General features: G+C 38.2%; 1 pseudogene; it reads left to right on the top strand.

Moving 5' to 3' along the window:
* LOC143668747 (ubiquitin-conjugating enzyme E2 J1-like) overlaps positions 1-17,319 on the top strand; it is a 39,322-nt pseudogene extending 22,003 nt beyond the window's left edge.
* Positions 17,320-17,785: the final 466 nt, after the last annotated feature.

Genomic DNA, 17,785 nt, shown 5'->3' with positions numbered 1-17,785 from the left:
CCCACACATGCACATGGACCCCCAATCATGTCCTTCAGCTCTGGGAATGACAATTTACGGCAGTCCTAAAACTGCACATATGCAGTCACACTTTCCAGTTCTGAGAAAGTGCTGACCTGCTCAGCTAGGTCACATCTGCTCCGAACAGACGAAGGCGTAACACCAACCTGCTGCCACAGTTCTACACATGCACACAAAGAGCACCAAGCCCTAAACCAGCAAACACCAGGGTTACACCCCCCAGATGGGTGCACCCACACAGCTACATCCTCCCTGGCCCCTGGGCACCCGTGTTCACAAGCACTAGTGTAACATCCCCAATCTGTGCCAATACCTGCCATGAAATGAATCACTGTACAATTGTACCCTGCCCTGTGCCCTGCTCCCTGCTGCACATCCATCTCACAAACACAATACCTTAGACTACTGAAAAAAATCAACTCCCACAGTAAATCAATCAAGATATTTACATGCAACGAAAACAACAGAAGATCACTAAGCATATCACAATGCAGACAGATATAGCCCTGCCAAATGACCAAATTAAAACACCAGAGAAGACAAAGTCGTCAGAACAACTAATCAAAGATGTTCATACAACTCTACTTAATAAAATAAGAAGGATGGCAAATGACATAAAGGAGACCAAGAAGACAGTAGAAGAGCATAAAGAGGAACTTGAAAGAATAAATAGAAAAATAGAGGACATCACAGAAATTTAAGACTCTGTTGACCAAATAAAAAACATACTAGAGGTACACAACACCAGATTTGAAGAGACAGAAGAAAGAGTAAGCGATACAGTGGACAGGATAACTGACTTCAAAGATACAAAACAGCAAATGGCTAAAAAGGATGGAAAAATTGGATTTCAGGAAACCTATGGACAAAATAAAGAGCACAAATATAAGAATTATTAGTATCCCGGAAGGAGAAGAGAGGAATAAAGGGATAGAAGAGTAGTTGAGGATATAATGGAGGAAAACTTCCCAACCCTCAAGAAGGACATAAATATGCAAGTCAAAGAAGCCCAACGAACTCCAAACAGAATAAATCCAAATAGGCCTTCACCAAAACAAATACTAATCAGTCTGTTAAATGTTGAAAAGAAGTAGAAAATCTTGAAAGCAGCAAGAGAAAATCTACTACATACAAAGGAAACCACATAAGACTGAGTTCAGACTACTCAACTAGCACCCTGGAGGTGAGAAGGCAGTGGCATGTTATATTGAAGATCCTGAAAGAGAAAGACTTCCAACCAAGAATTCTGTACCCAGCCAAATTGTCCTTCAAAACTGAGGGGGAGATTAAAGTTTTTCAGACAAAGAAGTCCTGAAAGAATTTGTCAACAAGAGACCAGCCTTATAAGAAACACTAAAAGGAGTTCTGCTGACTGAAAAAAAAAAAGACAGGAAAGGGAGGTCTGGAGGAGGGCACAGAATTGAAAAGTATCACTAAGGGTAATATAAAGGATAAAAAGAGAAAGAGGGAAAAGAATATATAGATCTGACAAATAAAACAGATAAGATGGTGGATTCAAGAAACACCTTTTCAGTAATAACTTTGAATGTTAATGGGCTAAACTTACCAATTAAAAGATACAGATTGGCAGAATGGATTAAGAAATATAATCCAGCTATATGCTGCTTACAGGAGACTCACCTTAGACAAGGACACAAATAGATTGAAAGTGAAAGGATGGAAAAAGATTTTCCACACAAGTTGTAACCAAAACAAAGCAGGAATGGCTATACTGATATTGGACAAAGTGGACTTTAAATATAAAGTTATTATAAAAACAAAGAAGGATACTATATACTAATTAAAGGATCAATTCACCAAGAAGTTATAAAAATCATAAATGTCTATGCTCCCAATCAAGGAGCTCCAAAGTACATGAGACAGACATTGGCAAAACTGAAGGGAGGGTAGATGTTTCAACAATAATAATAGGAGGCTTTAATACACCACTCTCCTCTATAGACAGAACAACCAGAGAGAAGATCAACAAGGAAATGGAGAAGTTAAACAAATTGATAAATGAATTAGACCTAACAGAAATATATAGGTCATTGCACCCCAAAACACAAGGATATATATTCTTCTCTAGTCCTCATGGAACATTCTCCAGGATAGATCATATGCTGGGGTACAAAACAGGTCTTTATAACATTCAAAAACACTGAAATCATTCAAAACACTTTCTCTGATCACAGAGGGATGAAGCTGCATCTCAATAACCATCAAAGAGTGAGAACATTCACAAATATATGGAGATTAAATAGCACAGTCTTAAATAATGAGTGGGTCAAGGAAGAAATTGCAAGAGAAATCAGGACCAATCTGGAGATGAATGAAAATGAGAATACAGCATATCAGAACTTATGGGATGCAGCAAAGGCTGTGTGGAGAGGGAAATTTATTGTTCTAAATGCTTATATTAAAAAACAAGAAAGAGCAAAAATCTAAGATTTAAACAGCAAACCTGGAGGAACTTCAGAATGAACAGCAAACTAACCCCAAAGCAAATAGAAGAAGAGAAATAACAAAGATTAAAACAGAGATAAATGAATGGGAGAACAAAAGAACAATAGAAACAATCAATAAAACCAAAAGTTGGTTCTTTGAGAAAATCAGTAAAACTGATGGGCCACTAGCAAGACTGACAAAGCAAAAAGAGAGAGGATGTAAACAAACAAAACCAGAAATGAGAAGGGTGTTTAACCACAGAACCTAAAGAAATCATAAAAGGATACTATGAACAACTATATGCCAACGAACTAGACAATTTAGATGAAATGGACACATTCCTGGAAACACACAAACAAACTACACTGACTCAGGAAGAAATAGAAGATCTCAACAAAAGTCACAAGTAAAGAGATTCAATCAGTCATCAAAAATCTTCCTACAAAGAAAAGCCCAGAGCCAGATGGCTTCACAGGGGAATTGTATCACACATTCCAAAAAGAACTAACACCAATCTTGCTCAAACGCCTCCAAAAAATTGAGGAAAAAGGAACTCCACCTAATTCATTTTATAAAGCTAACATCATTTTAATACCAAAACCGGGTAAAGATACTATAAGAAAGGCCAATCTCCCTAATGAACATAGTTGCAAAAATTCTCAACAAAATATTAGCAAATAGAATCCAACAACACATTAAAGGAATTATACATCTGGACTGTATTAGCTAGGGTTCTCTAGAACCTATTCAGCAGGAAATATCCATAGTTATAAAATTTTAAAAAGTGTCTCACATAACTGTGGGAACATAGATTCCAAAATCTATAGGGCGACTGTGAAGCTGACGACTCCAATGAAGGGTCTGGATAAACTCCACAGGAGAGGTTAGCTGGCCAAAGCAGGAAGAGAGCCTGTCTCTTCTAAATCCTCCTTAAAAGCCTTCTGGTGATTAGATTAAGCAATACTCATTGCAGAATACACACCCCTTGGCTGATTACAAATGCAATAAGCCGTGGATGCAGCCGACGTGATCATGATTTAAATCTATGAAATGTCCTTATGGCAACAACAGACTAGGACTTGGGAACAATGAAATTATCTAAAATTGAGAATGTTGATGGATTATTAACTTTGGGCACTATACATGATGCCTGATGAAATCAGGTGGCTGAAGGATGCACTGACTGAGAAGTACATTGGTGAACGATGGTGTGTGCTTGTGAATGAAGGTTGTGCTGCTACAAAAAGGAAAAAAAACCATACAATGATGTAAATCAACATGTGGGATATTTGATGAGGCAAAGTAAGGCAGGAACAAATGAGCAAGAATGCTATGGTCATCTTTAGCAAATGCTTATAAGAAAACAGTAAGCTTTTAGAGCATACACATTAAGTCTGGAGTGGTGATTATTATTTATGGTTTTGAGAGGCTATTATATATATACATATAAGATAAGAATTAAGGTTGGGGTTAACGTAATTCAGAACAGAAGGTGTGGTAGTTAGATTCAGTTGTCAGCTTGGCCAGGTGAAGGCACCTAATACTGTGACTGTGGACATGAGCCAATGGTACATGAACCACATCTGTTGCTGATTACTTCTGCAGTCGGCTAGGAGGCATGCCTGCTGTAATGAATGGTTTTGATTTAATTGGCTGGTGTTTAAATGACAGAGCTCAATGTAGCACAGCCCAAGCAGCTCAGCATACCTCATCTCAGCACTCGCAGCTCAGCCCAGGCCTTTGGAGATGCAGAAAGGAATCACCCCAGAGAAAGTTGTTGGAACCCAGAGGCCTGGAGAGAAGGCCAGCAGAGATCAGCCTGTACCTTCTCACATAAGAAAGAACCTCAGATGAAAGTTAGCTGCCTTTCCTCTGAAGAACTAATGAAATAAATCCGCTTTTATTAAAAGCCAGTCCTTCTCTGGTGTGTTGAATTCTGGCAGCTAGCAAACTAGAACAGAGGGTAAGAGAGACAGTGTCTATATTTTAGAACCACAATACTCTTTGAGACCAAAGAAAGAAAGGTTTTTGGTCTGGAATAGACATTTTCTGTAGTGCATAATCTAACTCAACCTATCTGTATAGCTCATTTGAACAACTGAAATACAGGGAGCACAGAATAAGAAAGAGGTCCTTTAATCCTATATAGATTATTTAATACCTGGCTACATCCTAGAGTTTATTAAGCAGATAATAAAAATTATTGGTAAAGTCCCTTGAGGGATGAGAGACAGAATATGGAACTATTAAATCTTACCATCAGGGAATCCTCTGATACTGTGTCAAACTTTAGGGATACCCAAATCAATAGGTCATGCCTTTGATCATGAGGCTTACTTTTGTGAAGCTTATGTAGGTAGTGGAGAAGCTTAGACTACCTATAGGCATGCCTAAGAGTTACTTCTGGAGGACCTCTGTTATTGCTCAGATGTGGCCTCAGTCTCTCTAACCCCACTCTGCAAGTGAAATAATTGCCCTTCCCCTTATGCGGGACATGACATCCAGGGGTGAAAGTCTCCCTGGCGACGTGGGAGGTGACTCCCAGGGATGAGTCCAGCCCTGGAACAATGGGATCAACAATTCCATCCTGACCAAAAGGGGGAAAAGAAATGTAACTAATAAAGAATTAGTGGCAAATAGAGTTGAGAGGCTACTCTGGAGGTCATTCTATGCAAGCTTCAGTTAGACCTTGCTACCTATCATAACCTGCCAACCCCCGACCAGGACCATTCCAGCCAATCCTAAAGAACACCTAGGGCAATTTATAAGATTCTACAAGGGTTCTAAGCACTAGAGTAACTTTCCAGAAGCCTATAACCTCCAGATGAGTCCCTGGTCCAGATAAGTCCTGAAACCTAAAAGGCCCAGCCTCTCCAGGACATCATATAGTTCCATCTCCCTACCCCTATTAATGACAGACCCTTCCAATATGAAAAAGTTAGAATGGCCATAGCCCAAATACCCCTAAAGGGAGGGATGGAAAGATCAAAAGTAATGGTGGAGTTATAGAGTCAACATGGGATTTAACAGATTAATATGAATACTGAATCACTACATTGATATCTCTTTTAGTCTCCAGTATCTTAGAGCAGCTAGAAGCAAAAACCTGAAATTGTGGAATTGTGTCCCATGTCAAACCCTGAAATATGTTCTCCAACTAATTTCTTTCTTCAATGCTTGTGTTTTGGGAGTGAGATCTAGGAAACTGCCTTGTGCTACAAATTTTATATTTCCCTACATTTTCTTCTAAAGCTTTGATGGTCTTAGCTCTAAATGTTTAGGTCTTTGATCCATTTTGAGTTAATTTTTATATAGGGTGTGAGATATGGATCTTTTTTCATTCTTTTGCATATAAGTATCCAGTTCTCCAAGCACCATTTATTGAAAAGAGTGCTCTGTCTCAGGTGGGTTGGTTTGACTGCCTTACCAAAGATCAATTGCCCATAGATTAAAAGGTCTATATCTGAACATTCTATTCGATTCCATAGGTCAGTATATCTATCTTTATGCCAATACCATGCTGTTTTGACCACTGAAGCTTCGTAATACGCTTTAAAGTCAGGTAGTGTCGGTCCTTCCACTTCACTTTTCTTTCTTAAAATATTTTTAGCCATTTGAGGCACCCTACACTTCCAAATAAATTTGATTATTGCTTTTTCTATTTCTGCAAAGTATGTTTGGGGGATTTTAATTGCTATTGCATTGAATTTATAAATCAATTTAGGTAGAAATGACATCGTAACCGTATTTAATCTTCTAATCTGTTTTAGTTTGCTAGCTGCTGGAATGCAACACACCAAAGATGTGGCTTTCAATAAAAGGGGATTTATTTAGTTAACATATAGTTCTTCAGAAGAAAGGCAGCTAACTTTCGACTGAGGTTCTTTCTTACGTGGGAAGGCACAAGGCAATCCCTGCTGGCCTTCTCTCCAGGCCTCTGGGTTCCAACATCTTTCCCTGGAGTGATTTCTTTCTGCATCTCCAAAGGCCTGGGCTGAGCTGAGCTGCAAGTGCTGAGATGAGGTATACTGAGCTGCTTGGGCTGTGCTACTTTGCACTCTCTCATTTAAGCACCACCCAATTAAGTCAAACATCATTCATGGCAGGAGGCACACCTCCTGGCCAACTGCAGATGTAATAAGCAACATATGAGGTTCACGTACCATTGGCTCATGCCCACAGCAACAGAACTGGGCACCTTCACCTGGCCAAGTTGACAACTGAATCTAACTACCACACAATCCATGAACACAGTACGTAACCTTCATTTATTTGAGTCTTCCATGATTTCATTTAGCAATTTCTTGTAGTTTTCTGTGTATAGGTCTTTTGTATGATTAGTTAAATTTATTCCTAAATATTTTATTCTTTTGTTTGCAATTGTAAATGGAATTTTTTTCTTGATTTCTTCCTCAGATTGTTCATTACTAGTGTATAGAAACACTACAGATTTTTGAGTGTTGATCTTGTACCCTGCCACTTTGCTGTACTCATGAATTAGCTCTAGTAGCTTTGCTGTAGATTTTTCAGGATTCTTGACATATCATCTGTGAACAGTGAGCATTTTACTTCTTCCTCTCCAATTTGTGAGCTTTTATTTCTTTTTCTTATCTAATTGCTTTGTCTAAAGTTTCCAGCACAATGTTGAGTAACAATGGTGACAGTGGGCATCCTTCTCTTGCTCCTGATCTTACAGTGAAAGCTTTCAGTCTTTCCCCATAGAGGATGATGTTAGTTGTGGGTTTTTCATATATTCCCTTTAGAATATTGAGAAAGTTCCCTTCTATTGCTATCCTTTGAAGTGTTTTCAACAAGAAAGGGTATTGGATTTTGTAAATGCTTTTTCTACATCAATCAAGATGATCATGTGGTTTTTCTGCTTTGATTTGTTGATATGGTGGATTACATTAATTGATCTTCTTATGTTGAATCATCCTTGCATACCTGGAAAAAAATCCTAGTTGGTCACGGTGTAAAATTCTTTTAATGTGCTGCTGGATTCAATTTGCAAGTTTTTTGTGGAGGATTTTTGCATCTATATTCACTAGAGAGATTGGTAATTTTCTTTTCTTGTAGGATCTTTGTCTGGCTTTGGCATGAGGGTGATGTTAGCTTCATAGAATGAGTGAGATACGTTTACCTCTTCAATTTTTTTGAAGAGTTTGAACAGGATTTGTACTAATCCTTTCTTGAGTGCTTTGTAGCATTCACATGTAAAGCCATCTCGTCCTGGACTTTTCTTTTTTGGGAGCTTCTTGATGACTGAGTCAATCTCTTTACTTGTGATTATTTTGTTGAGGTCATCAATTTCTTTTGGGGTTAATGTTGGTTGTTCATGACTTTCTAGGAAGTTGTCCATTTCATCTCTGTTGTTTAGGTTATCAACATAAAGTTGTTCATGGTATCGTCTCATTACCTGCTTTATTCCTGCAGGGTCAGTGGTTATGTTTCCTTTTCCATTTCTGATTTGCATCATCTCTCTCTCTCTCTCTCTCTCTCTCTCTCTCTCTCTCTCTCTCTCTCTCTCTGTCTCTCTCTCTCTCTGTCTCTCTCTCTCTCATCAACCTAGCTAAGGGTCTAATGATTTAATTAATTTTCTCAAAGAAACAACTTCTGGTTTTGGTGATTTTTCTCAATTGTTTTCATGTTCTCAATTTCATTTATTTCTGCTCTAATCTTCCTTGTCTCTTTCTTTCTGCTTGCTTTAGGGTTAGCTTTCTGTTCTTTCTTGGGTTCTTCCAAGTGAACAGACAGTTTCTCAATTTTTTAAATTATTTTTAAAGTATTTTTATGGACAAAACAAAACAACATACAAATATGAACATTCTTAACATATGAACATTCCATACTTTGGTATAATCAATGGCTCACAATATCAGCACATAGTTGTATATTCATCACCATGGTCATTTCTTAGAACATTTGCATCACTCCAGAAAAAGAAATAAAAAGAAAAAAGAAGAAAACTCATGCATACCATACTCCTTACCCCTCCCTCTCATTCACTGCTAGTATTTCCATCTACCCAATATATTTTAACCTTTGTTCCCCCTATTTTTTTCTATGTTCCTTACCAATTCCTTTCATTGATCACTAGTATTCCAATCTACTCAATTTCTTTTAACACTTGTTCCCCTATTATTTATTTATTTTTAATCCATATTTTTTACTCATCTGTCCATACCATAGATAAATGGAACATCAGACACAAGGTTTTCACAATTACACAGTCACATTGTGAGAGCTGTCATCTTCAAGAAACATGGCTACTGGAACACAGCTCTACAGTTTCAGGGACTTCCCTCTAGCCTCTTTAATACACCTTAAACTAAAAAAGGAGATATCTATAAAATGCATAAGAATAACCTCCAAGATAACCTCTCAACTCTCTTTGAAATCTCTCAGTCACTGACAGTTTATTTTATCTCCTTACTCTCTTCCTCCTTTTGGTTGAGAAGAACCCCTGGGAGTCATGTCCCACGTAGTAAGGGGGAGGGAGGTGAGGTTGCTTGCCATGTGGACTGAAGGAAAGATATGCCACAGATGAGCAACAAAAGAGGTTCTTTGGGGGTGACAGTTGAGCCTAATTTTAAGTAGGCTTAGCCTATCCTTTACAGGGATAAGTTTCATATGAACAAACCCAAGATTGAGGGCTCAGCCTATTGACTTGATTGTCCCCACTGCTTACAAAAATATTAGGAATTCTCCAAATGGGGAAGTTGAATCTTCCCCCTTTCTCACCTTTCCCCTGAGGGGACTTTGCAGATACTTCTTTATTCACTGTTCAAATCACTCTGAGATTTATCAGGGCATCACACTGAACAAACCTACAAAATCCTCATGCCCTATTCAAGGTTTCCTGCACTTATGGTGCTCACTTAAACTGTCCATGTAAGTAATATTAGGAAATGCACTAATCAAAATATAAATTTTGTACCAAATAAACATTTTTTGCATTAGTCTCACACAGAAGTTGAAGTTCTAAAATATGATTGACCGCCTATTTTTCAACACCTGCAATATTGACCTTCCTTTCTTCTTCCTCAAGCAAAGGCAGTTTTTAATTTGTACATTTAGACTATACCATCTCAGTTTTTATCGTCAATCTTTCCTTCTGGTTTCATATGTGCCAGAGTTTGTTAATTAGTTCCACAATTGGAGCTTTGCCGAGCTAAACCCTTGCTGCTAGTAAAGTCTGTTTCCTTTCCCCTTGGAGAACCAGCCTGCTGTGCCATTGGGGGAGGGGTGCTGTCCTCCACAGCTTGGGGGACTTACAGTTCTGTGTGGGGTCTCAGCAGGTCTACCTGTTCCAGACTGGTGTACATTGTGTGTTCAGTCACTGATGTAGCCCAGCAATTGTCCTGTACTGTTTCTGGCTGTTTACTAGCTGCTCTGGAGGACAAACTAAATTCCATTCCTCACTAAGCTTCCATTTGCCCCACCTCTCCATCATTTTTGAGAGTTGAACTAGATATAAACTTGTTTGTCAGCAATTGTTTTCCTTCAGCATTCGAAACATTTATCCCACTGCCCTCTTGCCTCCATGCTTTCTGATGAGAATTTGGAACTTGATTGTATTGGGGCTTCCTCATATGTAACGCGTTCCTTTCCTCTTACAGCTCTTGCCTCCATGCTTTCTGATGAGAATTTGGAACTTGTTTATATTGGGGCTTCCTCATATGTAACATGTTCCTTTCCTCTTACAGCTTTAGAACCCTCTCCTTGTCCTTGGCATTTGACAGTGTTACAACTGTGTGTCTGGGAATGATTCTCTTTGAATCTATTCTGTTCAGGTGTCACTGGGCTTCTTAAATGTGCATATTAGTGTCTTTCATTAAATTTGGAGAGTTTTCTGCCACTATTTCATGGGATATTCCTTCTGCACCTTTCTCTCTTTCATCTCCTTCTGGGAATCCCATAATGTGTATTTTCACATGCTTGATAGTGCCCCGCGGTTCTCTTAGGTTCTGTATTAGTTAGGGTTCTCTAGAGAAACAGAATCAACAGGAATTATCCATAAATATAAAATTTATAAAAGTGTCTCACATAAATGTGGGAACATGGAGTCCAAAATCCACAGGGCAGGCTCTGAAGCTCATGACTCCAGTGGATGATCTGGACGAACTCCACAGGACAAGCTTGCCAGCCAAAGCAGGAAGAGCACCTGTCTCTGATGAATCCTCCTTAAAAGGCTCCCAGTGATTAGATTAAGCATTGCTCATTGCAGAAGACACTCCCCTTGGCTGATTACAAATGGAATCAGCTGTGGATGCAGCTGACATGATCATGATTTAATTCTATGAAATGTCCTCATTGCAACAGGCAGTCCAGCACTTGCCCAACCAGACAAACGGGTACCACCACCTGGCCAAGTTAACACATGAACCTGACCATGACAGACTCTGTTCACTGTTTTTCATACTTTTTCTTCTTTTTGCCCCTCAGCCTAAATCATTTTAATTATCTTGTCTTAGAGTTCACTGCTTCTTTCTTGTGCCAGCTAGAATCTGCTTAAAATCATAGGGAATGTTCGTTTCTGTTATTGTGGTCTTCAACTCCAATATTTTTGTTTGATTTCTTTCAAAATATCTAGTTCTTTATTGACATTCTGATATGGGTTAATCATTGTTTTCCTGATATCCTTTAATCCTTTCTGTGTGTTTTCCTTTATCTCTTTGAACATATTGAAAATAATTTTTAATGGTCTTTGCCTAAAGTCTGAATTTCTGGATTTTCATTTTCATTGTCCTTTGGAAGGGCCACCATTTCCTATTTCTTTGTCTTTAACAGTTTATTGCACACTGAACATATTTATATTTTCAAGTGTCAATACTTGGTCCCTAAATTGTTTGTTCCGTAAGTTTTTATCCAGCTAGTGATATGGCAGATATTTTTTTTGTTTTTGGCTTCCAGGAGTTAGCACAAATACTGGAATACTGAAGAAGAAGGGAATAAAATACCTCTAACACTCTTTGAAAATTGGCTCTGCATTAGCTGTCACTCTACATCAAAGGTCAGCCCTTCTGTCCTGAAGATCACTCCTAGAGAAATGTATAGTAGAACAGGATCCTCTCCATCACTTCTGATCCTGTGTCTTGTCCTGGGTTTGCACTAACTTGTGGCCTTAGGAATCCCCATTAATAGGTATTTGAATTTCCCTTCTATTTCTTATGAAATAGACTTTCTCTGTGTATTTCTTAAAGCAGGTAATCATTTGCCCCAGTACATTTTTACTTCATTGCTTCTTACACTGCCGTGGCTGTCTCATGATGCTTTCTTCCAACACAGCAAGTTCTGGGAGAATGAGACAGAGCTCAGTGTCCTGGTCCCATCCATCTTTCAAGCTTCCACCTGATAGACTGAGACCAACATTCAGGCACCCTGATATGTGCAAGGATTACAGAATAGGGGTGGGGACACACAATGGGGATGCAAGCTGATGCTACACTGTGCCAGGGCAGGGGTGGGGGAAGAGCTAGCAAGGACACCACAGGTTTCCCCTATCATTTTTATCAAGCTGCATTTTCTTGATTGGCATTCTCCCTGTTATTATAACTCTTTAACTGTTTCTGGAGTTCTGAGGAAGATAGCCCTGTCAATTTTTGCTAGTTGTTCAAAGATTTTGTGGGGGAATGGCAATCTGGAGGGTTTTATGCTGCCGTCTTAGTTGGCCAAAAGCCTACTATAACTTTCTGTGGTTACATATGAGAGTATATGGAGCAATTTTTCAAGTATTTTCAGCTCTGTAGAACCCAGAAGAAACTGCAAAATCTGTTACCTTCTTGCTTTTAAAACTCACAAAAATTTAAAGGCATATTCAATACTTTTTTTTTTAAACTTGGTTACCCTTTGCCCATTAAAGCGTTTTCTTCTAAAAACGATTTGCTTGTCAAAGAGCTTCAGGAACCCATTTACAATCCTTTCTAAATCCTTTTCCCCTGAAACAGGAAGTTGTATTTGGCCAAGAGTAAATACACTCCAACTAGAGTGAGGCATTACTACGTGTGGATGTGGGTGCTATCCCATAGCTCATATATATGCTTCTTATGAGGGTGAAACCATGATCGAGACAACTACAGCAAGAAAGCAATAAAATGGGAATTATAAGTTATAATACCAACAAAGAACTTGGTTTCTTTCTAGCTCCTAATCTATAGATGGCCAGAGAAGAGGCATCATTCTTAAAATCTAGAGAGGTCTCAAATTCAGGCATGCTATTACACCTTTCCAAGTCTGAGCAAACCAGCAAATGAGTCATGCCGTCTTAAGCACCAATACTAGTTGTATTTTCTCACTCCTACAATTTCATGACACTTTTATTCAGCACTGCGGTTTAGTGCCTGAAGAAGAAGCTATCCAACAAGTAGAGGTTATACATGTGGGAAAATGTGCTTTCTAGGCTAGAAAAAGCAAGCTGAGTTTTCCTTCATTTCATAGTGCTTCCTATCTACTGGCCAAGACAGGGACTTAAGAATATGCAGAACTGCTCCCAATCTAATGAGACCCCTAGAATTAAAATCATGTGTCCATCTTTTATGGGTCACCATTTTGCTCCTTTTTAAGATCTAGTTGGCATAAATTGAAATCATCATCTGAATTTCAGGGCAACAATTCATTTTATCCTTCATAATTCAGAGATAAATCCAGAAAGCAAAGGAACAAGACCTGGACAACTAGCTGACTTGCCCTGGCTTTTACATCTTAAAGTAGCAAATGGATTAAAGGATAAGACAGAGACTCTCCTACCTAATAAGCAATTGGAAAAATGTTCTAAGTTAAAAAAAATTGGGTACCACAGGTTGCAGGAAGACACGACTTGAATTTTTTAATTTAATCTTTAAAAATCATGTTTATTTCTCAGAATTACAAAAATTCCTCATCAGAACTAGCCACTCTCAACATTTTAGTGTATTTCCTTCAAGTATGCTTTTGCTGGATTTTTATACATCTATACACATAGTCCATAAATGTATATGTGTACACATACACACATACATATTATTCAAAACATCATCAAACTTCTCATTTCTGGTTGAGGGATTCTCTTTTCCTCTTGAAGAATTATCTGTACACATTTGTGGCAAAATTCAATCCTTCAAAAAAGTCCAATATATATTAAAACCCAGATTCTAGAACAAATGTCTAAGGACTATTAAATAAAAACCTATTTTTCATCCATAGTGTCAAGATGTAATAGTAAAATCATATGAACAAACCCCAAGATTGAGGGCTCAGCCTATTGCTTTGGTTGTTCATATGAAACTTATCCCCTCAAAGGCTAGGCTAAGCCTACTTAAAATTATGCCTAAGGGTCACCCCCAGAGAGCCTCTTTTGTTGCTCAGATGTAGCCTATCTCTCTCTCTCAACCAACACAGCAAGTGAACTCACTGCCCTCCCCCTCTCTACATGGGACATGACTCCCAGGGATGTAAACCTCCCTGAAAACTTGGGACAGACTCCTAGAATGAGCTGGGACTCAGCATCACGGTATTGAGAAAACCTTCTAGACCAAAAGGGGGAAGAGAGAAATGAGACAAAATAAAGTGTCAATGGCTGAGAGATTTCAATCAGAGTCGAGAGGTTATCATGGAGGTTATTCTTACACATTATATAAATATCACCTTTTTAGTTAGGTGTATTGGAGAGGCTGGAGGGAAGTGCCTGAAAATGTAGAGCTGTGTTTCAGTACCCATGTTTCTTTAAGATGATTCTATAATGATACAGCTTTCAAAAAGTGACTGTGTGATTGTGAAAACCTTGTGTTTGATGCTCCTTTTATCCACGGCATGGACAGATGAGTAAAACATAGATATTAGAAATAAGTAAATAATAGGGGGAACAAATGTTAAAATAAATTTAGTAGATTGAATTGCTGGTGATCAATGAAAGAGTGATGAGGGGTATAGAAAAAATATAGAGGAAACAAAGGCTAAAATATATTGGGTTGATGGAAATACTAGCAATCAATGAGAGGGAGGGGTAAAGGGTATGGTACGCATGAGTTTTTTCTTTTTTCTTTTTATTTCTTTTTCTGAATTAATGCAAATGTTCTAAGAAATGTTCATGGTGATGAATATACAACTATGTGATGATATTGTGAGTTATTGATTATATACCAAGAATGGAATGATCATATGGTAAGAATGTTCATGTTCGTATGTTGTTATATTTAAAAGAAATTTTAAAATTTTAAAAAAAGATGTAATAGTAAAATCAACAGATTCAGACACAGTAACTCTTTCCTGCTATGTTCATCCTCATGAGACTATTCTCTCACTTGAAAAATGGATGTATTTCCTGCACTTCTGATGTCACAAGTTTGATGTAAAGATTAAACTATGTGACAGGGACAGCAGCAGCTCAGAGAGGAGGCAGAGACCAGCCAGGAGGCTGGAGCCTGTCCACTGACACACCCTGGAGACCTGCTACAACCTGAAGAGTCCAGCTGTCAAACATGTAGTGAAAGAAGCAGCAGAATTGAAAGATCCAATAGATCATTACCATGCACAGCCTTTAGAGGATAATCTTTTTGAATGGCACCTTACAGTTAGAGGGACACCCCAGATTCTGATTTTGATGGAGAAGTTTATCATGGACAAATATTACTGACCCCAGAGTATCCCAGGAAACCACCAAGTATTATTCTCTTAACAGTTCATGGATGATTTGAAGTAGGTAAGAGAATCTTTGAGCATCTCAGGGCATCATCCTGAAACACGGCAGCTTTCATAGAGTATAAGAACAGGATTGTTAGCCAACATCAGGTTTATGCCAACAAGAGTAGGAGTCATAGGGTCTCTACACACCTGAGGAAAGAAGAGCTCTTGCCAAAAAAATCACAAGATTTCTGTTGTGAGGGATATGGCTCCACCATGAAGGATGTACTCTTTTATTTTTATTAATAAAACCAATCAACATACAGCACAAACAATCTTAATGTATGAACATTCCATACTTTGTGTGCAATCAATGGCTCACAATATCATCACATAGTTGTATATTCATCACTATGATCATTTCTCAGAACATTTACATCACTCTGGAAAAAGAAATAAAAAGGAAAAACTCATATGTACCATACCCCTTACCCCTCCCTCTCATTGACCACTGGTATTTCCCTCTACCCAATTTATTTTAACATTTGTTTCCCCGATTATTTATTTTTTAATGCATATTTTTACTCATCTGCCATACCGTAGATAAAAGGAGCATCAGACAAGGTTTTCACAATCACACAGTCACTTTTTGAAAGCTATATCATTATACAATCATCTTAAAGTAACATGGTTACTGAAACACAGCTCTACAGTTTCAGGCATTTCCTTCCAGCCTCTCTAATACACTTTAAACTAAAAATGGATTATATATACAACACATAAGAATAACCTCAAGGATAACCTATCGACTCTGAAATCTCTCAGTCACTGACACTTTATTTTGTGTCATTTCTCTCTTCCCCCTTTCAAGAAGTTTTTCTCAATTCCTTGATGCTGAGTCCCAGCTCATTCTAGGATTTCTGTCCCATGTTGCCAGGGAGGCTTACGCCCCTGGGAGTCATGTCCCATGTAGAGAGGGGGAGGGCAGTGAGTATGCTTGCCATGTTGGCTGAGAGATAGGCCACATATGAGCAACAAAAGAGGTTCTCTAGAGGTGATTCTTAGGCATAATTTTAAGTAGGCTTAGCCTACCCTTTACGGGGATAAGTTTCATATTAACAAACCCCAAGATGGAGGGCTCAGCCTATTGATTTTGTTGTCCTCACTGCTTGTAAGAATATCAGGCCTTCTCTAAATGGGGACGTTGAATTTTCCCTCTTTGTCACAATTCCCCCAGGAGGACTTTGAAAATACTTTTTAATTCACTGTTCAAATCATTCTGGGATTTATTGGGGCATCACTCTGGACAAACCTACAAAATTTCATGTCCTACTTAGGTTCCATGAACTTATGCTGTTCAATTATATTAGGCAATTCACTAATCAATATATAAATTTTGTACCAAATAAACATTTTTTGCTTTAACCTCACACATAAATTAAAGTTTTAAAATAGGAATTATCATCTATTTTCAACACCCAGGTAATATTGACATTCCTTCATTCTTCCTCATGCAAAAACATTTTTTGATTTGTACAATTAGTAACTATCATTGTACACTCTAGGCATTCCTAGATTATACTATCTCAGTCTTTATCATCTATCATTCTTTCGATTTCATTTGTGTCCCCAGGCCTCCTCCCTCTATCATTCTCACATTAAGCTTCATTCAGTGTACTAACATTATTGTATTACAGCTAGGTAGTATTGTGCTATTCATTTCTGAATTTTTACAATCAATCCTGTTGTACAATCTGTGTTGAAGAAGGTACTCTTGCCTTTAAAATCTGGAAGTGATTCAAGCCAGGCTGACCAAGAAGCCAAGGAAGTGGCTAGACAAATAAGTTTTAAGGAAGAAGTTAATTCATCTGGAAAGACAATAGCTGACTCAGACTTAAGCCACTCTTCTTCACTAAATGAGTTACAAGATGATATGCCTACAACATTCCATGGTGTTATGGTCAGTGTGTTGTATGGAGTCCAGAACCCTCAGCAGGGTCCCTTCAGCAACCTACTCAACCTATAGCTGAGAGCCCCACCTTGAGCCCTTGACAGCACTGGGCCCAGCAGCAGAGGCAAAGAAGATCATCTACATCTCCAGATGTAGTCCAGGGCAAGCAGCCAAGAGACAACCAGAGTGATGACCATGGTGGATCAACTGTATGGATTGTCATCCTGACTTTGGCATTGGCTGCGCTTATATCCCAATGAATATACCCAGCCAATGAGTTCATATTTGACTCTGAGTTATAACATAATTTCGAGTCTGAAGAGCTGTGACTTTAGTGCTTCATTAAACAATCTGCATTGGGTATAATCTAAGAATTGTTTACCAAAAGATTATCTTTATTTGCCCTTCATTCTTTATTTTCTTTTTTGATCTTTAAATTCAATATAAATATAGGTAGCCGTTCATATTGTGCGCAGTAGTGTGTATACTTAGTTTAAGGGAATAAAAGTAAAAAGTCCCTATTCATGAGTTGACCTGCTTTATAGAGAAATAATGTATTGTTTCTTATGCCTCAGTTTCTTTTTGGGTAAATTTGTGATACGTTTCTGTATAGCCCTTTAAAAGCTTTTTTAAAAGATGACATTTTTATGTTCCAATGAGTATTACTAGTTACTCAGTACCATTTACTGAGTACTCTGTTTCTACTTACATAAAATAATATAGGGATAGATGAGCTGAAAAGGGAAAGCAAAACTCAAGTAGCTTCCT

The sequence above is a fragment of the Tamandua tetradactyla genome, chromosome 25 (genome assembly GCF_023851605.1).
Source record: "Tamandua tetradactyla isolate mTamTet1 chromosome 25, mTamTet1.pri, whole genome shotgun sequence".
Lineage (NCBI taxonomy): Eukaryota > Metazoa > Chordata > Mammalia > Pilosa > Myrmecophagidae > Tamandua > Tamandua tetradactyla.
The sequence above is the reverse complement of the archived record's forward strand: the minus strand, read 5'-3'. Positions and strand labels throughout refer to the sequence as shown.